At 48.1% G+C, this 22,621-nt stretch overlaps 1 long non-coding RNA gene across 1 annotated transcript in view; it reads left to right on the top strand.

Annotated features, from left to right (window-relative positions):
- Positions 1 to 17,409, top strand: part of LOC309803138 — a 41,877-nt gene extending 24,468 nt beyond the window's left edge. Inside the window, exons 2-3 of the long non-coding RNA XR_014293906.1 lie at positions 16,226 to 16,342; positions 17,306 to 17,409. This is a non-coding gene — a long non-coding RNA (uncharacterized lncRNA). The remainder of the gene's footprint in view (positions 1 to 16,225; positions 16,343 to 17,305) is intronic.
- Positions 17,410 to 22,621: the final 5,212 nt, after the last annotated feature.

Raw genomic sequence — 22,621 nt, 5'->3', positions numbered from 1 at the left:
GACCTCATTGCTTTCCAGTTGTCTCAGCTGTTATGATTATATTTCTTTCCATTTAAAAATTTTTTTTATTTATTCATTTATTTTTGGCTGCATTGGGTCTTCATTGCTGTGTGCAGGCTTTCTCTAGTTGCAGTGAGCGGCGGCTGCTCTTCGTTGAGGTGCGCAGGCTTCTCATTGTGGTGGCTTCTCTTGTTGCGGAGCACGGGCTCTAGGCACACGGGCTCAGTAGTTGTGGCTCGCGAGCGCTAGAGCGCAGGCTCAGTAGTTGTGACCCACAGGCTTAGTTGCTCCACGGCATGTGGGATCTTCCCGGACCAGGGCTTGAACCCGTGTCCCCTGCATTGGCAGGCGGATTCTTAACCACTGTGCCACCAGGGGAGTCCCTATGATTTTATTTCTTAAACTAGCTTCCAGGACAGCTAAGGACACGATGAATCAGTTCTCTGTCCACCATCTCTTCTTCTTTCCTTCTCATCTTTCCTTCCCTTCTTCCATTTATCAAGTATAACGTTTGTCAGTAGAAACCTGGTCACCTTCAAGGTCCCAGCTGGGCCCCAAGTTGGCAAAGTTGGGGTATTTTTTGGTCTCTAACTGGCCTGATCTTGCCCTTTCTCTTCCCTCTCTGGGTCCTGGTGACCTCCAGCTCCCCTTTCTCCGGCTTCCCCAAATTAACCAGTATTCTCAGTGCCCGGATTCATACAGAGGAACCAGTTACTGGTTCCAAAATGTAATTTCTCCCTAGGGAAATTTTTGACTAGGCCCTAGAGAGTTGAAAGGACAAAATTCTAAGGAATTTGATACATGAACTGGACCCTGTACTGTCCAGTACAGTAGGCACTAGCTGTGTGTGGCTATTTAAATTAATTAAAATTAAAATATAGTTCCTCAGTTATAGTAGCCATATTTCACGCGTGGCTAACGGTGACTATACTGGCCTGCATGGATAGATTTCCATCATCACAGAAAGTTCCCTTGGACAATGCTGAGAGAAGGAAAGGCATTTTTAAAAAGCAGGTGTGAGGTATAGCGGGAACTTTCTTCAGTCCCGAATCAGCCCCGTTTAGGGGTTCTTGCTAAGAGAACAGCCATGTCTTTAAGGCTTCCTTGTTGAGCTGAAAGGAGGCCCCTCTGAGCCATTCCCAGTCACCAGAGATGCCCCTGCAGTGAGCACAGGCCTTGAGGTCATGGGAGCAGTGGTCCTGGGGGTAATGAACAGGCCCCTGGTCACCTCCCAGGCCTGGGTCCCTGCCCTCTGGCTCTGAGATGCATCTCTGGATGGCCAGATATCTCTGGCCACTCACAGCTACCCTCCACTGCCCGCAGGAAGGGGAGGCCTGTTCTGCATCTGCATCGGCCCGGGTGCAGAATTCCTAATGCACTGGAGAGTCGACATTCTGCAGCAGTTGGTATCAATTATTAAGCAGAAAGCCCAAGGAGAGTCTGTGGAGCAGTGGAGAGTGTGGAAGGGGAGGGGGAGGGAGACAGTGCTGGGGAGGAAGAGGGGATGGCAGTGGCGTGGGCACTGGGCAGAAGGTTCGAGTGCTGTCCCTCCCACACAGAGAATAGAACCTCAGGAACGGGGAGTGAATGGTCCCGGCCCACTCCTGCCAATCAGTATTTGGGGTGATGTTTCTCCTTTAAGTGGGCTTCCGACAAACCTGAGTGTGCTCGGGAGTTAGACACCAGGATGCTGAGGGGACTTGAGGCCTGAGATGAGCTGGGAAGAGGGCAGGGCAGTGCTCCTCCAGGTTTGCAGGGTGGTCATCTAGAGCAGGGACGGGCACACTTTTTATGTAAAGGGCTAACTATTTTAGGCTTTCTGGGCCTTACAGTTTCTGTCGCAATTGCTCAACTCTGCTGTAGCACAGAGGCAGCTGGAGACAATATGTAAACAGATGGGCGTGGATGTACTGCAGTCAAATGTTGTTTATAGAGACAGGTGGCAGGCTGGTTTTGACCCTGCTCTTCATCTAGGACCTCTGTCCTCAAAGTGGGATCCTTGGACTAGCAGTATCACCATCACTTGGGACCTTGTGAGTAACACAGAACCTCAGGCCCCACCCCAGATCTCTAGAGACAGATCTGCATTTTATTTTTTATTTTACTTTATTTTTTTTTGTGATACGCAGGCCTCTCACTGTTGTGGCCTCTCCCGTCGTGGAGCCCAGGCTCCGGACGCGCAGGCTCAGCGGCCATGGTTCACGGGCCCAGCCACGCCACGGCATGTGGGATCCTCCCGGTCCGGGGCACGAACCCGTGTCCCCTGCATTGGCAGGCGGACTCTCAACCACTGCGCCACCGGGGAAGCCACAGATCTGCATTTTAATAAGTCCCCTGTGCCTATGAAGTTTGAGGAGAGAGTTTAAAGTTATTCTGGGGGGGATCTGGTCAGAATCAGGAACAATGGGTAGAAATGGCAGGAAGTGAAATTTCATCTCAACATCAGGATGTAATTTCTATCCAACAGAACTGTCCTCAAAGGCAACAAGAGGCTGTCTCTGGAGGTAGTGAGCACCCCATCACAGAGGTGTTCAAGGAAAGGCTAGATAACCACTTGCTCGGGAAGGTAGGGAGGACTTGGGCAGGATAAATAGCATCATGGCTAAGAGGCCTTGCTGGGAGGCAAGCTGCCTGGGTTTGGATATTGCTTGGGCAAAAGGATGTCTCCCCCATCCTTACTTCAGATTCCCTGTCCATCAAATGGGGTAATCAAAAACCTCACAGGGCTGTGTTGAGACTTCCTTCACTTAAAGTACTGCAACAGCCCTTACTATACACTAAGTGCTAAGTGTTTCTATAGGTTACTTAATTCTGTAATGGCTATCCATAGTTTTGTTGGGATTGAGGACTAACCTTTGTATCTTAGGTCTCGTCTGTCCAACTCTGAGATTCGAGGTGGGGAAGAGGGAGGATGTGGGGAGTAGCAGTCCTAGCCAGTGTTTTCTTGGGTATTTGGTGTGAGCCAGGCATTATGCAAGCATCAGTTAATGGCTCTCAAATTACTTTCAGATACTTGTTGCCCTGGAAGAGCAGATAGATTATAATCTGTTGCTGCTCAAACACTCAAACACAGCTTTGGAAAGTCAAATGGAGCCCAGAGATGAAGTGCTTGGTTTTGTCATCAACAGATTCACGCGGTGTTGAGGGCACAGAACTCCCTAGAGCTGGTCAAAGAGCCGCCTTGTTTGGACACATCACCAGCTCAAGTCTCAAGATGGCAGGGGGGCCAGAACGCTTGACTGCAGAAAAATAAGGAGCCCGCTGACTCCAGATCCTATTCGTATGGAGGCACCCAAAGATGTAATGTCCCTTCTGTCCTCGTTGTTTTGCGTTTATGATCCCCAACCATAGGTGTTCGCGACGGACCTTGGTTTGGATTCTTGCTCTGTCACGTCATAGCTGTGTGGTCAGGGGCGAGCCTCTTGACCTCTCTGAGCCTTGGTTCTTTCCCTTATCAAAGGGACTGATAATGCTGCGTGCTTCAGGGGGCTGTGGTGAGGATGAAGTGAGAACGTGTGAGACTTCTAGGAGCCGTACAGATGTTGGCTGTCACTTTAATGAATCCTATAAGCCTTTTGAAGTCTCTTCCTTCCCCACAGTGCTTGCCACATAATAAGGGGTTAATACAGACTTATCAAATGTGAGAGGAACGACTGACCTTCTCCTACAGAAGGGGAAGGAACTGCTCCTGGGGAGCGGTGAGGTGAATGCCCCCTCCCTGCCCTGTCCCCCTCCCCTGAAGACTACCCCTCCCCACCCCATGTCCACAACTCCCACCATCATTTCATCTCCAGCGTTCCTTGTGTGCTGCAGAAGTTTCCATCAGCTGGTGGCGGGCCTACCTACCTTTCTTCCTCGTAACAGCCTTGCGTTGGCTTTGTGGAAACCAACACAGAGTTCTTATCTTCCCAAAGAAACCTTTCAAAAGACAACACACTGGATTTTTTATGGTGTATGTGTGTGTTTTAGTTTCAGAAGGTGGGCTGGAAGGAAAGTAAAGATTGCCCTTTGTACCCAAGGGCAGTATCCAGCCAAGCTTAGGAGCCCTTTCTCACTGTTTTCAACTCTCCCCCATCTCCTTCCTTCCCTCCTCCCCCCATCATATAATTTTTTGGTACTTTTTGGTTAATTAATTTAAAGTGACGATAGTCCCAGATGAAGCTGTAAATTAGTTTCAAATGGCGCAGCCGGGCCACCCACTACTGGAAGATCATATTGCAGTGACAACATTAAAACTTGAACAACCCTCAACAAGGCGGGAGGAGGGGAATCCTAAAACCTCAAGTAAAAACACATTTCCAGCTCAATTCCTTGCTGCAGCCCTTAAGAAAGTGGAAACAGATGGATGGTGGCTTTGATAATGAGAGAGGCAATCAACTTTAGATTAAAAAAAAAAACCACCCTGAACCCTACCCAAAAAGGATGAGTCTGACAGTAAAATCCCAGACACATAACGTTCCATTTAAGAGGCTATTGACATATTAGCCGGGAACAGAGCGGGTTCTGAGAGAGGTCAGTCCTCCTCTCCCGGAGCACTCTGCATTGTTCCCTCGCCCCCGAAGCCAGAGCACTCAGCCCCCTAATTGAAAACATTGCAGTATCTTTGGATGTTATTGATGGTCAGATTTCCCCTGGAAATCACTAAGTGTTCTCGGGAGGCTTGGCTGTTGCCTGCTGCCCGATTCCAGAGAGCAGAAAAGACATTTCTGTTTTTAATTTAACTTAATTATTATTATTTTTTGGTTGTGTGTGTGTGTGTCTGTGTGTGTGTGTGATTTTTTTGGAGGCAGGGGACAAGATACCAGGAACAAAGAGAAGCAGTTCAACATTAAGAGAAAAGAAAATGTTGAAGTCATGAGATCAGGACGCATGCCTCGATCTGGCAAGCTGTGTAGCTTGGGACAAATTCTGACATTTCTTGGGCCCAGCTGTTCCGCGGCATGTGGGATCTTCCCGGACTGGGGCACGAACCCGTGTCCCCTGCATCGGCAGGTGTACTCTCAACCACTGCACCACCAGGGAAACCCTGAGATTTCTTATGCCTCCATTTTTCGTCTGTAAAATGGGAGTGAAAAAGCCTGATGGGCAGGTTCTCAGTGATGGAACTGGGAGAAGCTGTTAGAATAGGAACCAGGGGTCTGAGGCTATTTTCCAGCTCTGCCGCTTGCCAAGCCTGGGTTTTGGAGCCAGTTCCTACTGTGGGCTGACCTTCAGCTTTCTGTCTGTCTGACCAGGGCTGCCATTCCTGCCCTGCCCAGTGGCCAAGGCAGGGAGTGAGAGCTAATGGATGGTGTGCACCTGCTGGACTACCAGCCCTTTGTCCACGCCTGGCACGTGCTGGGCCCTCGATAAATCATTATCGAATGAGTGAATGAACCCGTGAAGAGGCTTGGGCAAGGAAAAAGTAATACTGCTGGAGAGTGGTGTGCTTAAATCGGCTTCCCGGTAATGGCAGCACTTCCTCTGGGGACTTTGTCGGAAGAGACATGCCATGTGAGTTTCTGTGATCCAGTAGGTTGCTTGAGCCCCCAAAGAGAAGAAAGACTCAAATGGAAAGAAATCTTGGTTTGGTCCAGAGAACATATGCACGTTCGCCGGTTCAATCCTTTTGGAAAATATGGAGATTTGGTTCTGATTCAAGTTTCTGCTCAGGCTTATTTTCAAAGGGTTTTTGGTAATATTTATAAGCATCATGGGGACAGGGCCTTGGCCTGTTTTATTCACTGAATATTCTAAGCATCTAACAGGTGTCTGACACACAGGAGATGCTCAATAATTAAGATAGAAGTAAATGCAGGAATCTCTCTCTCTTTTCTCTCTCCACCTCCCCCATCCCCACCCCCAAAGCCAAGATGAACACTGAGCCTTGACGGCTTCTGTACAAAGTGGTACTTGAGAGCCGTGGCCTTCTTGCGTGGAGAATTGACCCGGACAGGTAGCTGATGCACCTGCAGAATTGCCCAGTGGGAGTCAGGGGATCACAGGGTGGGAGTGGGTTCTGAGTGCTTGGGGCACTGCCATTATTATAATAGCTCTGCTATTATTCATATCCTCCCTGGCTGTAGTCACGATCTCTGGAGATGAGCTTCTTGAGTTCACTGCCTTTTCTGAGCCCCGCTCGCTGCTCTGGGTAGTTCCGGTTTGAGAGGACCTTCTCTATCAGATGTTCTCCTCCAACCAGGGCCAGCTCCCTCCACCAGCTTCTCCATACTCTGCAGCCTCCCAGTGTGTCAGAATCCACTTGTATTTCTGGTGAAAAGGTTTTTTACTTCAAGGGTCCTCAGGGATGGAAGGAGCAGCAAGTGAGAACCAGGGCCCTGTTGATGGAGCTGTGAGGGCTTAAAACTCATTCTGATGGCTTGTTTGGACCCTAGTCAGTGCCCTTGGCAAGACAGCAGCTGGATTATGTCTGTGGTGTGCTTGACCTGAGCTCTTGTCATCTCCTCTACTTCTCCCTTCCACCTCGACTTCTCTCCTCCTCCCTCCTTCCCTTCCATCCCGTTCCCCTGCCCATCCCCACTCTGAAAATCTAGGGTTGGGAGGCATTAGGTTGAGGGGAGATCAGGAGGTCGGCTGGAAGGAATTCTTCCATACTTTATAACAAGCAGCTCTGGCAATAGCTCCTCCAGCCACTGGTGGCCAGCCATGAAGAGCGTTGATCCCCTAGCTGTTTCTTTGACTGGACGAGTAGCTCAAATCATGGCACTGGGATAGTTTTGAGATGAACTGGCTATTGTTAGAAACATTTAGAAATGTCTCCCCTATGCTCCAATTTCCTCCTCTCTGCCAGTCTTGGCTCTAACAGCTGGAAGAAATTTCTCCTTCATCTGCTATATTCAGTCTTTCACTAAGCTCCATCAATTTTGCCTTTGAAATTTCTTTTGTACCCGCCCCTTCTCTTGTCCCCACTGCTAATCCCCGAGGCCTGGCTCTCATCTCCTTTGCACGCTGAGCTGCCTCCAGAACCTCTTGGCAGAGTTCCCTGCCTCTGGTCTCTCCGTCTTCCATCCATCCTGTACAGCCAAGCCAGACTCATCTTTCTCCAGCTCCTTTTGCATCTTAGGATGCCTCAGCTCAAATTCCCCAGGCTCTCCAAAGTACTTGGCATTGCCCAGACAGTTTTGCAGCTCCCTCTGCCTTAATTTCTTCTTGGAGCAGTGGCTGTATTAGTTACCTGTGGCTGCTGTAACAAATTACCACAAAGTTGGTGGTTTAAAACCACAGAAAGTTGTCCTCTTACAGTTTTGGAGACCAGAAATCTGAATTGAGTCTTATGGGCCTAAATCAAAGTGTCAGTGGGACTGTGCTTCCTTGGGAGACTCCAGGGGAGAATCCTTTTCCTTGCCTCTTCCAGCTCCTGGTGGCTGCTGACATTCTTAGCCTGTGGCCATATCACTCCTCTGCCTCTGTGGTCAATCTTTTTGCCTCTGTGGTCACATTGTCTTCCCCGGGTCTGTCTGTGTGTCAGATCTCCCCCTTACAGGGACACTTGTGATTTACTTAGGGCACATCTGGATAATCCAGAATAATCTCCCCATCTCAAAATCCTTAACTTTATCATCTCTGCAAAATCCCTTTTACCAAGTAAGGTGATATTCACGGGTTCCAGGGATTAGGATGTGGATATTTTGGGAGACCATTATCTAGCCTATCACAGGCTTCTTATCTAGTCAACACTTCAACAAATATTTATTGAGCATCTATTATGTGCTGGATTCTGTTCTAGGCAACAAGAGTCATTAAGACTAATGATCCTTTTCAGACCCATTCTCCTGCAGGGTGAACTACCCTTATCTGGGCTCTTTCCCTCCTGGAATGTGGTATTATTACATAGCGCGATCATCACGTTGTATCACACTGGTACCTGTTATATACCTGTCCTCTTCCATTTCTATGAGCCCCTTAAGTTGAAGCTAACTTACTTATACCGGTATTTAGGGCTAGATGGGACTCGGTGAAGGTTGGTTAAATCAATGAACAAGTCTCTTATTGCTTCCCTTCATTCTTCCTAAATATATTTCTAATTTGCTTGGATACTAAGATGGCTCCAATAATACAGTCTGCCTCAGAATTCTGTGTTTAGGGTCTGACCTTCTCGGTGGTCATCTCCTTGGGTCTGGGTGATGGGATGTAGCTGCCGAGGGCATCTATCATTCTCTTTGCCTGGTCCCCAGCAGTGTTATATACAATTATTTATTTAATGCTTCCCATCAGTCATTTCTACTGCCCATTGGCTTTGAGGGGGATGTGGGATAGGGGAAGTGAGAACGTTAGAAGACTGCGGCCTGCATCACTCGTGGGTCGCATTTCCTGAGGGTGTTTCTTCTTGGTGTCATCCAAGCATGGCCCGTCTACATCTACTACCTCCGGTAGGACAGCACAATCAGTTCAGATCTGGTAAAACAGTACTCTCTGCTTCCATTGGCAGGTGAGACAAATCCTCTCGGTAGGGCCTTTTTCCACAAGTCCTGACATAATATAGAAGTGGGACAGACCCTATTAGGTACTGCCTTGTACTGTTGGCTTCTGATTTTAAAGTTGATCCCTATTTCCCTGCCTTAGGAAAGCAAAAGTGTATCTAGGACAATAAACCAGTGGTGCCAACTGGAGGCCCATGGATTTGTACACAGCCCTTGGAAGTAAGGGGCATGGTTGTAGCCTAATGTCTAGAAAGCATTTTAAAAGGCAGTGTGACTCATAACTTCACACTTACTGTCTTAAAACCTTGGGCCTTCCCCATTTCAGTTTTCTCTGTGGCCCCCGCAGGCACTGGCGTTAAAACCTCACCGATGGGCTTCCCTGGTGGCGCAGTGGTTGAGAGTCCACCTGCCGATGCAGGGGACATGGGTTCGTGCCCCGGTCCGGGAGGATCCCACGTGCCACGGAGCCGCTGGGCCTGTGAGCCATGGCCGCTGAGCCTGCACGTCCGGAGCCTGTGCTCCACAATGAGATAGGCCGCAGCAGTGAGAGGCCCTCGTACCGCAAAAAAAAAAAAAAAAAAAAAAAAACCTCACCGATAACTGTTTCCTTAGCTACCGCAGTGTGTGTTGCTTTTCCAGGTGGAAAAGAATCTAAGAATAAAGATCATCACACACACACACACACACACACACACACACACACACATCCTTGTAACTCTCTGGCCTCCCATAGAACCTAACAAAGTAGAACTTGGGTGATAGATACTTGGATGTCGATTAACTGTACCATGCTTTCCAAGCTGTGTCATTCACTCACCTCTTAGATGACCTTTGTTACACCCCTATACCACTCATTCTGTCATTTGATTAACATTTGTATTTAATTTATCTCAAATGTTAGCTTGTATAAACTTATTTTAAAAGGAAACACTGCATCATTACCATAAGTAGAAAACCAATATCATGTATCATAAATAGAATGTAACTGTAAAAATAAATATACTGAAAACCAAACAATTATTTACCCAAAAATGGAAATAAACAAGGAAATGCAGAGTAATAAAAATCAAATTGATTCACAAAATCTAGCTGATTCACAAAAACAAGATCCTCAGTGAGAAAAACAGAATGGCTTACGACCAGTCAGTAATAAGAGAATATTAAGTGTAACGTCATTTGATTTAATATGACCGTGTGCTTCTATGTCAGTTAAATTACAATGTCTTTTAGTTTTGAGAGTGATCAGCACTAAAAATTCCACCTCACATGCGTCCATGGTCAGAAAGGAGACCTTACCATTGCCTAGATGGTAAGTTTTAAAGATATAATTTTTATTTATTTTTGGCTGCGTTGGATCTTCGTTGCTGCAGGCGGACTTTCTCTAGTTGTGGCGAGCGGGGGCTACTCTTCGTTGCGGTGCGCGGGCTTCTCTTGTTGCAGTGACTTCTCTTGTTGCGGAGCACGGGCTCTAGGTGCGTGAGTTGCAGCATTTGTGGCTCACAGGCTCTAGAGTGCAGTCTCAGTAGTTGTGGCTCACGGGCTTAGTTGCTCCGCATCATGTGGGATCTTCCCAGACCAGGGCTCGAACCTGTGTCCCCTGCATTGGCAGGCGGATTCTTAACCACTGCGCCACCAGGGAAGTCCCCAGATGGTAAATTTGAAAATTAAAATGTTTTCATATGTATTTTTTGGTACCTGTGAAAGAATATATGTATTCGTCACTTACTTCATGTGACATTATGAACCATAATTATAAAATGAACCTACTCCCATCTTAAGAACATTACTAATGAGTGTGCCTTCCTCTCTGATTCCCATCCCTGCCTCCCTCTCCTCCCCTCCTCAGGTAAAAATTGTCTTGAATTCCTTTACATTTAAAAATAGTTTAACCACCTATGAATTTCCTGAACAGTATGTTATTTAGATATGCTTGAATATGAGCTTTTTAAAAATGCTGTCATACTGTCAGTATCTTCTAGGAGACTGGATAATCAATTATGGTGTGCGTATGCAAGGGAGTGTTATTTCAAGTGAAAATGAGCACGTTCAGACTGCATGTGGCTACTTGGATTAACCTTGTGAGGTAACTCTCACTCTGCTCAGGCCAGTGTCACCAGCCCTCACTCTGCTCAGGCCAGTCCCAGCTTTCACGTTAAGTGGAATTTAAGGGTGGGTGAAATGAAAAGGATTCCCCTTCCTCCACCTTTCACACCTCAATTACTTCCTGTGGAGAAAAGAGTTAGAGCTGCCGGAGGCTGCTGTCCTTAGAAGGCCTGCTTGCAAAGTTGTCCCTTGGCCGGCAATGGGAAACTTGGGTTAGGGAAGGATTCTCACCATTCCCTGGGAAGAGTAGCTCACTCTGCCTAAACTGTCCAAACAGTATGATTCATGCTGAACGCCTGCCTTCCTCCCGGGAGTCAGAATTTTGGTACATGGCAGACAGACGTGCCTATGTGGCCAGCACTCCCTCCCTCCTTCCCCCAATAAAAATCATGGGCACTGAGTCTCTGATGAGCTTCCCTAGGAAACAGCATTTCACATGTGTCATGACAGCTCATTGCTGGGGAGTGAAGTGTGTCCTGTGTGACTTCACTGGGGGAAGACTGTTGGAAGCTGGGCCTGCTTTGCATCTGGATGTTGCCCCATGCACCTTTGTCTTTGCTGATTTTTCATTGTATCTTTTTGCAGGTATAAATCATAGCCATGAATATGACTAAGTGTTGAGTCCTGTGAGTCTTCCTGGGACAGGTCTTTGGGATCCTGAGACTCCTCCAAACCTTTTTATTTTCCTGCACCACCCTGAAACCTGAATAGAGGGGCCTTGGCTCTGGCTTTATACATTGGAGGTCACTGAATCTCTCTTTCTCTCTCTCTCTCTCTCTCTCTCTCACACACACACACACACACATACACACACACCTCTGATACTTGGAATCTGGAGCTCAGGGCTGGCCCAGCAATCTGTAACCCTAAAAGACCAGCCCTTATAACTATCACCATTCAGGCCCACGGGAAATCCTTCTGCACATCTCTTGCCTTATGTCCTGGAAAACACATCAAGTCCCATTAGGTGGTGTGCCATACACTTCCAACAATGTCAGAGGCAGGCACCACCTCAGAGAGCAGGAGAATCTGAGCAGGAGAAGTGCTTGGGTAAGAGAAAGGCAAATTAATTAACTTGTCAAATCCTTCCTCTCAGCTTGAATGCAGTAGATTCTTGTATAAAAAATTATTGTTTCTCGGCATGCCAAACATTCATTTTCTAGTTTCTCTTCATGTTCCAATTCCTGGTTCTGTAGATAAGAATTAACACAGTGTTCACAACATTTGCACATGGATACTGAAGCATATTTTACTACAGTAAGCAATTCATATGACTCTTAAATTTGTATATATATGCAGTTCCAGACATAGTATGTGTGAAGCATGACATTAGGTCCTTACACTGATAACTAGCTGGACACTGAATCATAGAATTGCAAATTGTTCTATTTTTATAAAAATATTTAATATCTAAATTCTCAAGAAATTAAAAAGTTTCAGCTTTATTTGAGTACCTTTGGTTAAAATATTTGTATTCTCTCCTTATTTTCATACTTATCCAAATATCACCAGCCCATTAATGGAACAGCCAGATGCACACAGTGATAATTAAGTTCATTTGTCTTCGGTGGAAGACTTTCAGTCATATAGAAGCCACAACTTCATTAACTTTTTATATCTTGTTATGCTGAGGATATTTTTGTTGAGGTAGAGAGGGCATAGAGCATCATATCTGATGTAACATTTGGCTTGTGATTTAACTTTTGCCCATGTAGACACGTGACGTGTAGCCCTCAGGTTCGGGCAGGCCTGCTTCCTCCTTTCTTTACACACAGCGCTAGAAGGACCTGGGTTCTGGTGTGCAGCGAGTGCCCAGCAGCTGTGTGGACCAGGCCACAGCTGACTCAGTGTGTGAGTGTCCCCAGGACCAAGGTCACACCAAAGCCAAGGGAGGGAAGAGCCCCGGGAACCTCCCCAGATGGCCTCTGTGGGAGACCTGGAAAAGCTTTTGCTATGCACACCCTCCGGTGTCTACTGAGCTGGGAGCATGGATGCTGGGAAGGCACTCAAGCTGCGGGCCTGGCGAGGGGTTTCAGTTTTAGCTCTGCCATCTTCTGGAGAGGGAACTCCAGAAGGGCAAATTTCCTGAACCTCTTTGATCTTGTTTCAACATGTGTAAGATGGGAACACTCATTCTCACTTTTCAGCCTTGTTGTGAAAACTGGAGGCTTGTATTTAAAACTCATAGCACGGTCCCTTGGATGTGGCTTAATACATGTTAACCCATGTTTTTGGACAGCGAAACTGAAGAAAGACGTTAAACAAGAGGCTGAAGTCATCCTGGTGGTTAGTAGAAGGAAGAACCCAGGCATTTTAGTGTTCCTTCCATTCGCTGGGCCCTGGTAACCCGCCGTTCTTCTAAAGCCCACCTGCTTTCCTGCCCACACCCAGGTTAGGAAGGATGCCTGCCCTGCGAGGCATCCTGGTCTGAGCACCAGTTCACTTTCCTTGGAATCTAGCTCTGAGGATTTACAGCCAGGGTGGGCACACACTGGAGGTCCCCTTACCTGTAAGTTATTCCACCAGTAATTAGATTTCTTTCTACTGTGGGGAGCCAGCCTGTGTAAATTCACAGAAACCTGGGAACAGATGATATAAGGGTCACTGGGGCCTCCTTGCTGCCTAAAATGCAACATCCAGGAAAATGATTTCTCTGGGCACATAAGTTACTAGGGTCCCGGGGTAACCATAGCTCAGGCTCTGACTATTCCCTTAATGCCGTGTTCAGTGATGGAGTGTTCATGGCCCCCTTGGCAGCCCTCCTGCCTGGCCCTGCTCTCTGAGTGCAAGAGCCTCAGTGACACCTGCTGTTGCCAAGCGAGGTGATATATGTAGAGGGAGGACGGGCAGAGGGGAGGGAAGACCACTCCTTTCCCAGCCCCTTTTCTTCCAGGCCAGACTGACTCAGGTTCAGAGACCCTTAGTCCTTCTGGTGAGCCACTTGGAGGGCAAAGACACTTTGAATCATAGCACAAATCACTAGTCATTTGCAAGAGGATAAAACTAGGTACCTACGTCATACTACAGTAAAAAATTCCAGATGGATTAAAGATTTGTGCATTAAATATACAGTACGAAGAAATTAAAAGGCAATATAGGACTGTGTATATGTAAGATTGTTTAGTTTTACCTATAATCTGAGCTGTCATCCTTTTCTAATATAGTTTTACAGATAATCTCACGTATATAGTCTTATAAGTCCAGGTAGAAGGCATATGTCATATATCTCAATCTCGATCCTTATATCTCTATGTCTTGGGGTGGGGAAGGCCTTTCTAAGTCTGGCACCAAATCCAGAAGTCAAAAAAGAAAAATTTGGCGTATTGGACCACCTAAAAATTTTTAAAAAGCAAAACAAAACTGTACCGTGAACGGCACCATAAATAAATCAAAACATAAATACATAAATGACAGCCTGGGAGAAACTATTTGCTATACATTCTAGCAGGAAAACTGTAAATATCCATGCTATAGCAAGTATTCCTCCAAATCAATCAGAAACAACATAAATGGACAAATGCATGATTCACACATACACACACACACTATACAGATGGTCCATTGAAGAAGAAAAAAAATTTTAATTATTTGATATCTAAAACTGGAAGAAAAAACATGGCTTGATCTCACTGATAATTAAAGAAATATGGATGAAAACAACATTGTGGTATTGTTTTCCTTTTTGCCTATCCAATTAAAAAGATTGATAGCCTTCAGAACCGCTGAGAGTGAAGAAACGAGCTCGCACACACTGTTGGTAGGAATGAAAATCCTTACAACCATTCTGAAGGTAATATCTCAATAGATATATAAACTTAAAATGCGCTTACTGAATAACCCACCGATCTCTCCTCTAGGAATTCATCCTCCCAAACCATGGCATGAATGAGTAAAGATGTAAGGACAAGGGCATTCATTGTACCATGGCTTACAAGAGCAAACATTTGTACAAATTTATTTCCCCGGCAGAGCATGGTATATCTGTGTAGTGGAATCCTCTTCAACTCTTAACAAGAAGGTAGATCCGTGTAGCAGGAGGTAACATATTTCTGAGCATTTGCTAGGTGCTGTTCTGAGTGCTTCCCATCATGACCTTCTTTAACTCACTCACGTCTTCATAAGGTAGATGATGTGGTCATCAGCCACACGTTGCAGAAGAGGCCCAGAGAGTTTATTAACCTCCACAAGATCACACAGCTGTGAGAAGTCAGAGCTGGTATTTGAACTGGGCAGTGAGTTTCCTGAGACATCAACCAGGAAGGAGGGGTCACTGATAAAAGTTGCATTAAGTGATAAAGCAAGTTGCAGAAAAATATAGCATAACTACATTTTGGTGAAAATACATGTGACTATATATATAATATGTACTATTTATATGTATGTTGCATTACAATAATTATGGAAAGATTAATTTGGTGGGAGTGATTGAACGGGCAGATTTATTTTCTTCTGAAAAAATGGTGGGAGTAAAAAAATAAAACTAGCTCCCTTCTGTTTTTATTTTTATTTTATTACCCATGCCCACTTGACTTGCATGAAATAGAAATGGCCCAGTCTGGTAACAAAAAGATATCCTTGAAAAATAACATATCCTGTTCACACCAGTAATAAAAAATCCCAGTTTGGGAAATACAGCTTTTGATAGTTATTATTTAGCTGTAGATAAATTACTTTAAATAAAGGCTTTAACAATGATTTAAAAGGTAGTATGTCATCATTGTAGAAAAGGTAGAATTATAGAGCTGAGAGAGTGAACTGGTCATCTAGTGGGTTCCAGGAAGCTGGGACCTCCTGCTCCGTGGTCCATGCTGCATTTATTTCTCTCTTTGTTTTCTTCCCAGCATCCTGTTTCCATGACATCCTACTCCAATCCCCCAAACCCAGAGCAAGCCTGGTCAGGGGTGGGGAGTCACCATGCCATTGAAGAGCCTTGACCCAACCAAGTGATGTCACAGGGGCTGGTCCAAGATGGAGAGCCTGTCCATTTTCTGGTGGCCAGAGTCGCAGGGTCACAAGACCTCCAGCTGCTTGACTCGAAAGGGCGCCCAGGGCACAGCAGGCACTTGGGCTCTGTGGTTCTCAGTCTGGGGTGACTTTGCTTCCTGAGGACATCTGGCAATGTCTGGAGACACTTTTAGTTCTTACCACTGGGGAGTGGCTGCTACTGGCATCCAGGGAAGAGTGGGCAAGGAAGGCTGCTGAACATACTACAGACCAAGAATTACCCAGCCCCAAATCTCCATAAGGCTGAGATTTCAAAACCCGCCCGCCATTAGATCCCCTGGTCGGTCTTGCAGCAGGAGAGATGGGGTCCTGAGGGTCCCACCTGTGGAAGTTTCTTGGCCGATATGCCCCTGTTCTAGAGGAGAGGCAGATTTCTCCAAGGCCAGGTGGAGAGAACCAGCCCAGTCCACCCCAGGCGCTGCATTTCCCGGGAGCTGGGAGGAATCAAGCTATAATATATGGACTAACATTGATACAGTGTGTGACAGGTGACACAGTTCTTCCTCTGTGCTGGGGTTCAGTACAGACTGGGGTCCTCTGCACTGCCCCCCATATTGTTGGGGTCCTGGACAGGTTGGGGGGAAGGGGAAAGGCTACATCTGCTTCTCATTCTCTCATGAAACGAGTTCCTTGTCATAAACTCCCCAGTCTCTCTTTGATCACAACTCTGACAGTTCAAACCCTGCATGTTATTGCAGGTTCCACTTACGGGTAGGAGGCCTTCCCCAGCAGATGTGAAAGCAAACATATTCTTTCTCCCCATGCTGTGGTATCCTGGAGACTGGTGAACTGGAGCTAGGATGCCATGACATCAGGTGGGTTAAGTGTGGGCCTCATGTACCCGATCCACATCATATAAGCTTGGAGGGAGGGTGGGCAGCAAGGGCTGGCCAGGGAGGCTGGGCATTCGGGAGATGGACAGGGTTCCATGTGTCAGGCACTTCACATATGTTATTTCACTTGCTTCTCATGATAACTCCTTGAAATGGGTTTTATGATCATATCTATTTTTTAGAGGAGGAATTCAAGCTCAGAGAGGTTAATTAACTCTGCCAAGCTCATGTAACTAGAAAGTTGAGCTCCTGGAAAGGGTGGGGGGAGCTCTCTGGGCCATCATGGGTTCTGCAAGGGCGGATGAGAACTGGACAAGTGTAGACTGGCAGGAGAACCACGGCCCTGGGACAGGTTTGTCCTGGGTTAGTGGGCACCATCACCATGCCATGGAGCAGGGCAGCTTCAGGCTGGGATGAAGGAGTGGGATCACAGTGGCCACTGGACAGAGCACGGCCTCTCTGGGAATTGGAGGAGGTAGGGTGCGGGGAACTGGAAATGATCAACAGAGGGCAGAGGCCACCAAGGTGGGTGCTTAGAAGGGCCTGCGGACCCGAATAGGAGTGGAAATACCCTGAGGGGCTGAGAGGTGCTCTTCACTGCATCACGTGTGTGCCCTGTGACGGGGAAATGGGGTGTCCTGTGTTAAACAGCATGTGACTCCCTGGGGAGCATCTCCCTTCTGTTGATGTCTGTGGTTTAATGCACTAGCTTCTTGGCCCTTTGAGTGATTTAGAAAAAGTGCCCCTCTGGGTGGGTGCATAGTTCAGAGCTTGGGCTTGATGTCAACCCCTTTAGTCAGGTGCTGATGGAGGACAGCTGTAGAGGAGGTCCACAGGCCGGGCAGGGCGTGCTTGACCAGACAAGAGGAACCACGGAGGGTGGGTCGCTGCGTCCAGGCCTTCAGGAGGGCAGGGACTAACTCGTACCTGCATCTGCATGTATAGCTCCTGGGCCTGAGCTGGCACAGAGCGTGCCCAGGCAGTGTTTGCCGAGAGGATGAATGAAAGAGGGTCACCTTCCTTTTGACTCCTTGGGGTGAGTCTTCAGCCCTCTTTGGAAGAAGATTTGGAAGTGAGGAAGAGAAAGCGATGGGTCAGGTAAGATGGAGGGGGAAGCTTGACTCACTATGTCAACTTCATAGTAGATGCTTTTGAATCCTAAAAAAAATAATACCTGAATGTTATTGAGTGATGGGTTACCAGGAGCCAGCCACGGAGCTCACCCTTCTGTGATGGGCAGGTTTTTTTTTTTTTTTTGCGGTACGCGGGCCTCTCACTGCTGTGGCCTCTCCCGTTGCGGAGCACAGCCTCCGCACGCGCAGGCTCAGCGGCCGTGGCTCACAGGCCCAGCCGCTCTGCGGCATGTGGGATCTTCCTGGACCAGGGCACGAACCCGTGTCCCCTGTATCGGCAGGCGGACTCTGAACCGCTGCGCCACCGGGGAAGCCCTGTGATGGGCAGTTTTATATGTCACTTTGCCTAGGCCTGAGTTTCCAGCTATTCAACCAAATGCTAACCTAGGTGTTGCTGTGAAGGTAGATGTCCTTAAAGTCCCAAACCAGCGACTTTAAGTAAAGGGGATGATCCTAGGCAAGCTGGGTGGGCCTGATTCAATCAGTTCAAAGGTCTTAAGAGCAGAGCTGAGGCTTCCCTGAAAGAGAAGGCATTCCGCCTGAGACCTGCAGCTTCAGCCGGTGTCTCAGTTCCAGCCGGCCCTTCCTGGCGGCCTCCAAGTGGATTTCAGACTCACCCAGCCAGCCCCACAATCACATAAGCCAATTCCTTGCAACAAACTGCTTAGTGTATATCTCCTACTGGTTTTATTTCTTTGGCTGAAGCCGGACTAATACACCTTCATATGGATCAATTTATCTAATCCTCGCAAGAGCACTGTTAGAGTTTATTGTTGTTATTCCCATTTTAAACTGGATCCCAGAGAAGGCAAGTAGTGCCAGCAAGCAGTGAAGCCAGGATTCAAACCGCAAGGCTCTTTCCTCCAGGGCCCAAGTTCTCAACTGCTACCCCAGAGAATCTCAGGGAGTGAGTCATGTCAATAGCAGCCAGTGCTGGATAGCTGACAGGCTTTAAGATGGACCAGGCAGTTGTGATCGGCTGATTGGGACGATGTTGTAAGGGAGGGAGTGGCCGCTACCCAGAGCAAGTCACCATAGCAGTCGGCCCTGGGGGACACACACATCTCGATGTCACCTTCCAACAGCAGTCTGTCCTTTCCTCTGAGCTCCTTGACATTCTGAGTGTGCACAGAATGTTCCCTCAACCTTATATTTGCTTGTATTTTGTTTTAGAGTTATCCTCTGGTGGCTGGTTGTTTGTTTTCTCACAGGGCTGAGCTTATTAAAATTCCCTGAAATGTTCACCATCAGTCCTCTAACCTGAGCTCTTTCCTCTGATTCATTCATTCATTCAAAGTGACATTGAGTTACCCTTCTTAACTAAGCAACCCCAGCTTGCCCAGAAGAAGAAAGTTAGGTGTTGGCTCAAAAGGAATTCAGGGGCATCAGATGACTTGGCAGGTGCTCCGTGGCTGTGCACATGCCACACCTGGGTGAAAATTACCCCTCCAGAGTAGCAAGTTAAAGAAAAACCTTTGGGTCCAATGTTTGGGGTGCTGATTTTCCATAGTTTAAGATCATGGAATAGACGTGAGCTGCATTCGATTTGTCTCCATATAACAGCCCAGACTCTGGATGCCGACCACCTCTGCTCCCTCCTGGCTCCCCTGCCCGAGGCCCTGCAGTCCTGAGGGGGGCTGAACACGAGCAGACCAGAAGCTGGAGGATGGAATGTGTCCCCTTCTAGCAATGCCTTTTGGAAAATGCAGAGTGGAACACGAGCCAAAGTAGTTGTGTGTGAGGTGGGTGTGGGGTGTGTACACGTGTGTGTACGTTTCTCTGTGTCAGGGGAGCTGTGGGCAGCGGATAGAAGGAGGGTGGCTTGATAAAGAGCAGGGACTGGGTATTTGTTCCAGCCTGAGGGGTAAGGTTTGAAGCCACGGGACAAAACTGGGCTCTGAACTCATGGGGCCTCCAGGAGCGTGGCTGAGGACAGAAAGCTCAGTCCAGAGAGAGCAGAAGAGGGACAGAGACCAGTGCCTGTGGTTTAATGGCAGTTCCAAGGATTAGAGTATTTTCATTCTTTGTTTCTTTCTGTCTCTTTGTCTCTGTGTCACTGTCTTTGTGTCTCTGTCTCTCTCGTGTGTCTGCCTGACCACTCTTTTCCTTTGGAAACAGGAAAGCAATTGAGTGGCTCACAGAATCCCGAGGAAGAAGAACACTTGGACCTTCTAAAGGCACAGGGACAAAAGGAAGAACCACAAGCAAAATCACTCCCCAGAACCACTGCTGATGCCCTGCTGGCTCCTGGGTGTCACCCAGTGGCACTGCGGCCGTACAGCTGGTGGACCCAGGTTGCTGCCCAGACCAGAATCAGGGAGACCTGATTCATAGACCTGGCAGACCGCTGCAGGGAGACTTAGGGGTGACATGAGTCCTCAAAGGACCCACCAGCTGGCTAGGTGGGGTCAGCTAGAGACAGCTTTGGGATTCTGGTTTATGGCTGGAAATAAAAGAGACAATGATGGTCAACCCTTGTGCTGGTTGGATACCATGTGTAGACAAGGAATTTCAAACTCTAATTTTACCCTGGAACACCAACAATCCCTTCCCTAGATTCCCCCAGAGATGTTAGGGCAATCTCTAACCTCTAGTAAGATGGATGGATTAGCGAGACCTTCCTTGTGTCTCTAGTTCATTGGGTACAGAGTCTTCTGGAAAATGTGTCGGCCAAATGGCACTGGAGTGGGAGAGAGGAGAAGGGAAAATCAAGGACAAAAGATACTGTGAAAAATGGAGATACTGGAATTTTCCAGCTGTAGATCCCCATTTGTTTGTTTTTGCTTTGGGCTATGGGGCTTTGTTTTAAGCTGAGACCTTGGCCTTCAGGAGCAAGCTCCTGTGGTCCTCAAAAGCGGGGGGCAGTGATGGTGGAGTGGGTGACATCCAGAAGAGGAGTCCCACCCTCTCACTGCAAGCAGGTTGCTATATTGTTACTGTGGCCAGTTAGAACCCGCTCTGGGAGGGGAAACTTCTAAAATCCTGGGAAGTGAGTGTCTCAAGGTCTCATCCTGGAAGAATAGTCTGACCCTAGAAGAACAGGTGACGGGTGATCTCTCTATTTCTCAGCCAACTTCTAGAAGATGACAGAGAGGGCCAGCAGTGAGCTTAGCCTCGTGGAAATCACAGGCTTTGCAGCCTTTGGGATACGTAGGCTCTCTGGCTTCCTTCTTCTTTGTACCAGAAAACCAGACCTGCTTCCGCCAGGCTTGGGGCTGCAAATGGAACCTCTGTGACCAGAGCTAAGAGGAGAGACAGCCTGAGACCCGTGGCCTCCTCAACACGGGGAGAAGTGGCTCCTGACCAGTGAGAACTGGCTGTGCCTGGGATGGTGTGTATCAGTGTGTGTGTGTGTGTGTGTGTGTGTGCGTGCGTGCACATATATAAATGTGTGTGTGTGTTTTAGTCAGGGGCAGAGTGGAGGCTGGTCCCCCTGAATGCCTCCTCCTCACATCCTCCAAGGGAGAAGGGCCATTCTCCTTGACTCCTGGGAGCTGCAGAATATTGGAGAGAACACGTTTGCCCAGAACAAAGCAAAACCTTCAAAGGTTCTTTCCTATCTCTGATTCTAGAAAATTACCTGCCCTTTCATCCACTTCTCACTTTCACGGCCTGTCTGTGTCACTGTCATTTTCCACCTCCTGGCATCTCAGCGCTCATCCTTTCTCTTTTGTCTCTCCGTCTGTCCAGGCTGGTTTGCATCTCTTTGTCTTTGCAGGGTCTGCATCCCTGCCTCTGTCTGTCCCTCCCTCCGCCTTGGCCGGCTTCTCTCTCAGCTGTCGCTTTTCTCTCCTCTCCTGGCTAGCGCTGAGCAAGTGGCTGTCGGCCGTCCCTCGCTAGAGCCGAATCCCAGAGAAAACCAGTGCAGGAGCTGATGAGTGATTTTGGCTCCCCGTCTGATTTCCCTCCAGCATGATTTTGAAGCTCTGTGCAGCCCTGGGACGGCTGGAGGCCGGCTGGGCCGCGTTGGGCTCTGCAGCTCAGGGCCCCCAGCCTTGGCACCCACGGTTCCACCCCTTCTCCTGACTTGGAGTGATCCCGTCGTCCTGTCTTACAAATTGGGATCGCTCCCTGCATGTGGGCTTTGGTGACAGCCACCAGATGGCGGGGACTGGTTTTTATAGTAACTCATTAACCTCTTGCCATCCTGCAATTAAGAAAGCATTTAATTGCTTTTTCTCGAGCCATCCTATGAGTGATTTGGGCGGCTCGTGTTCCTCATGTGAACCAATTTGCAGCTAGAGCCCGAGAGAGTGGGCACAGTGGTGTGTGAGGGCCCAGGCATGGTGAGCACCCTGGGCAGCCCTGGATTGCCCTTTGGGGCCTTTGGGTGGAGGGGAGCACAAGCCTTAGAACCTTCCTGATTGGTTTCCTGCTGGGTGATGAGTCCTGTGGATTAACTCTGGATGTACCTGAGAGGCTATCTAGGTTTTTCCTTCTCATTAAACCGTGGGTAGGACTAAGGCCAAATAAGTCAGGGAACTTGCCCCAAGTCACACAGTTAATCACTGGCACCACCTGGGCTGCAGCCCAAGCATTCATTTCCCACCTGCGGTGCTCTGGGCTTCTCCTTGCTTTGCCAGCATTCCCTGGGAGACGTGCTGCTACAGCGCCTCTGAAACTGTGTTCACTCCCGTACTTGGCCTGCTTTTAGGTACATAAGTGCCCAAGAGTTATTTACTCAGGAAATAGCTCAGATCGTCCCTGAATGGATTAACCAACTCCATCCAAAGAGGCAGGACCCACTCCCCTCTCCCCCAACACACTCCCAAGCAGCACACCTGGCAGCCTCACTGCGGCACTGGGGATCACTGAGTGCACAATGCTGTGACCACAGAAGCTCCAGCCCCCACCAGCCAGAGCTCCCACCAGCCTTTTTTAGGTGCCAACCCTGCACCAGCTGACCCACTCACAGCAGAGGCCCTTTAGGCCTCCCAGAGAGGAGGTGGGAGCAAGGTTAGCAGCTTGCCTTCCATCCCTGTGTCCCAGCACCACCTCCACAGGGCAGGTCTCCAGGCATCTGTCATTGCTGTGTCTTCGTTCCCTTACTGCTTATACCTTTCCCCCGCACCGACCCCCTCACCTCCCAAACCCCACACCCTTCCACTGGGCTTTGGGTGCTTCTGTT

This window comes from Mesoplodon mirus, assembly GCF_964341445.2.
Source record: "Mesoplodon mirus genome assembly, chromosome: 4".
Taxonomy (NCBI): domain Eukaryota; kingdom Metazoa; phylum Chordata; class Mammalia; order Artiodactyla; family Ziphiidae; genus Mesoplodon; species Mesoplodon mirus.
The sequence above is the reverse complement of the archived record's forward strand: the minus strand, read 5'-3'. Positions and strand labels throughout refer to the sequence as shown.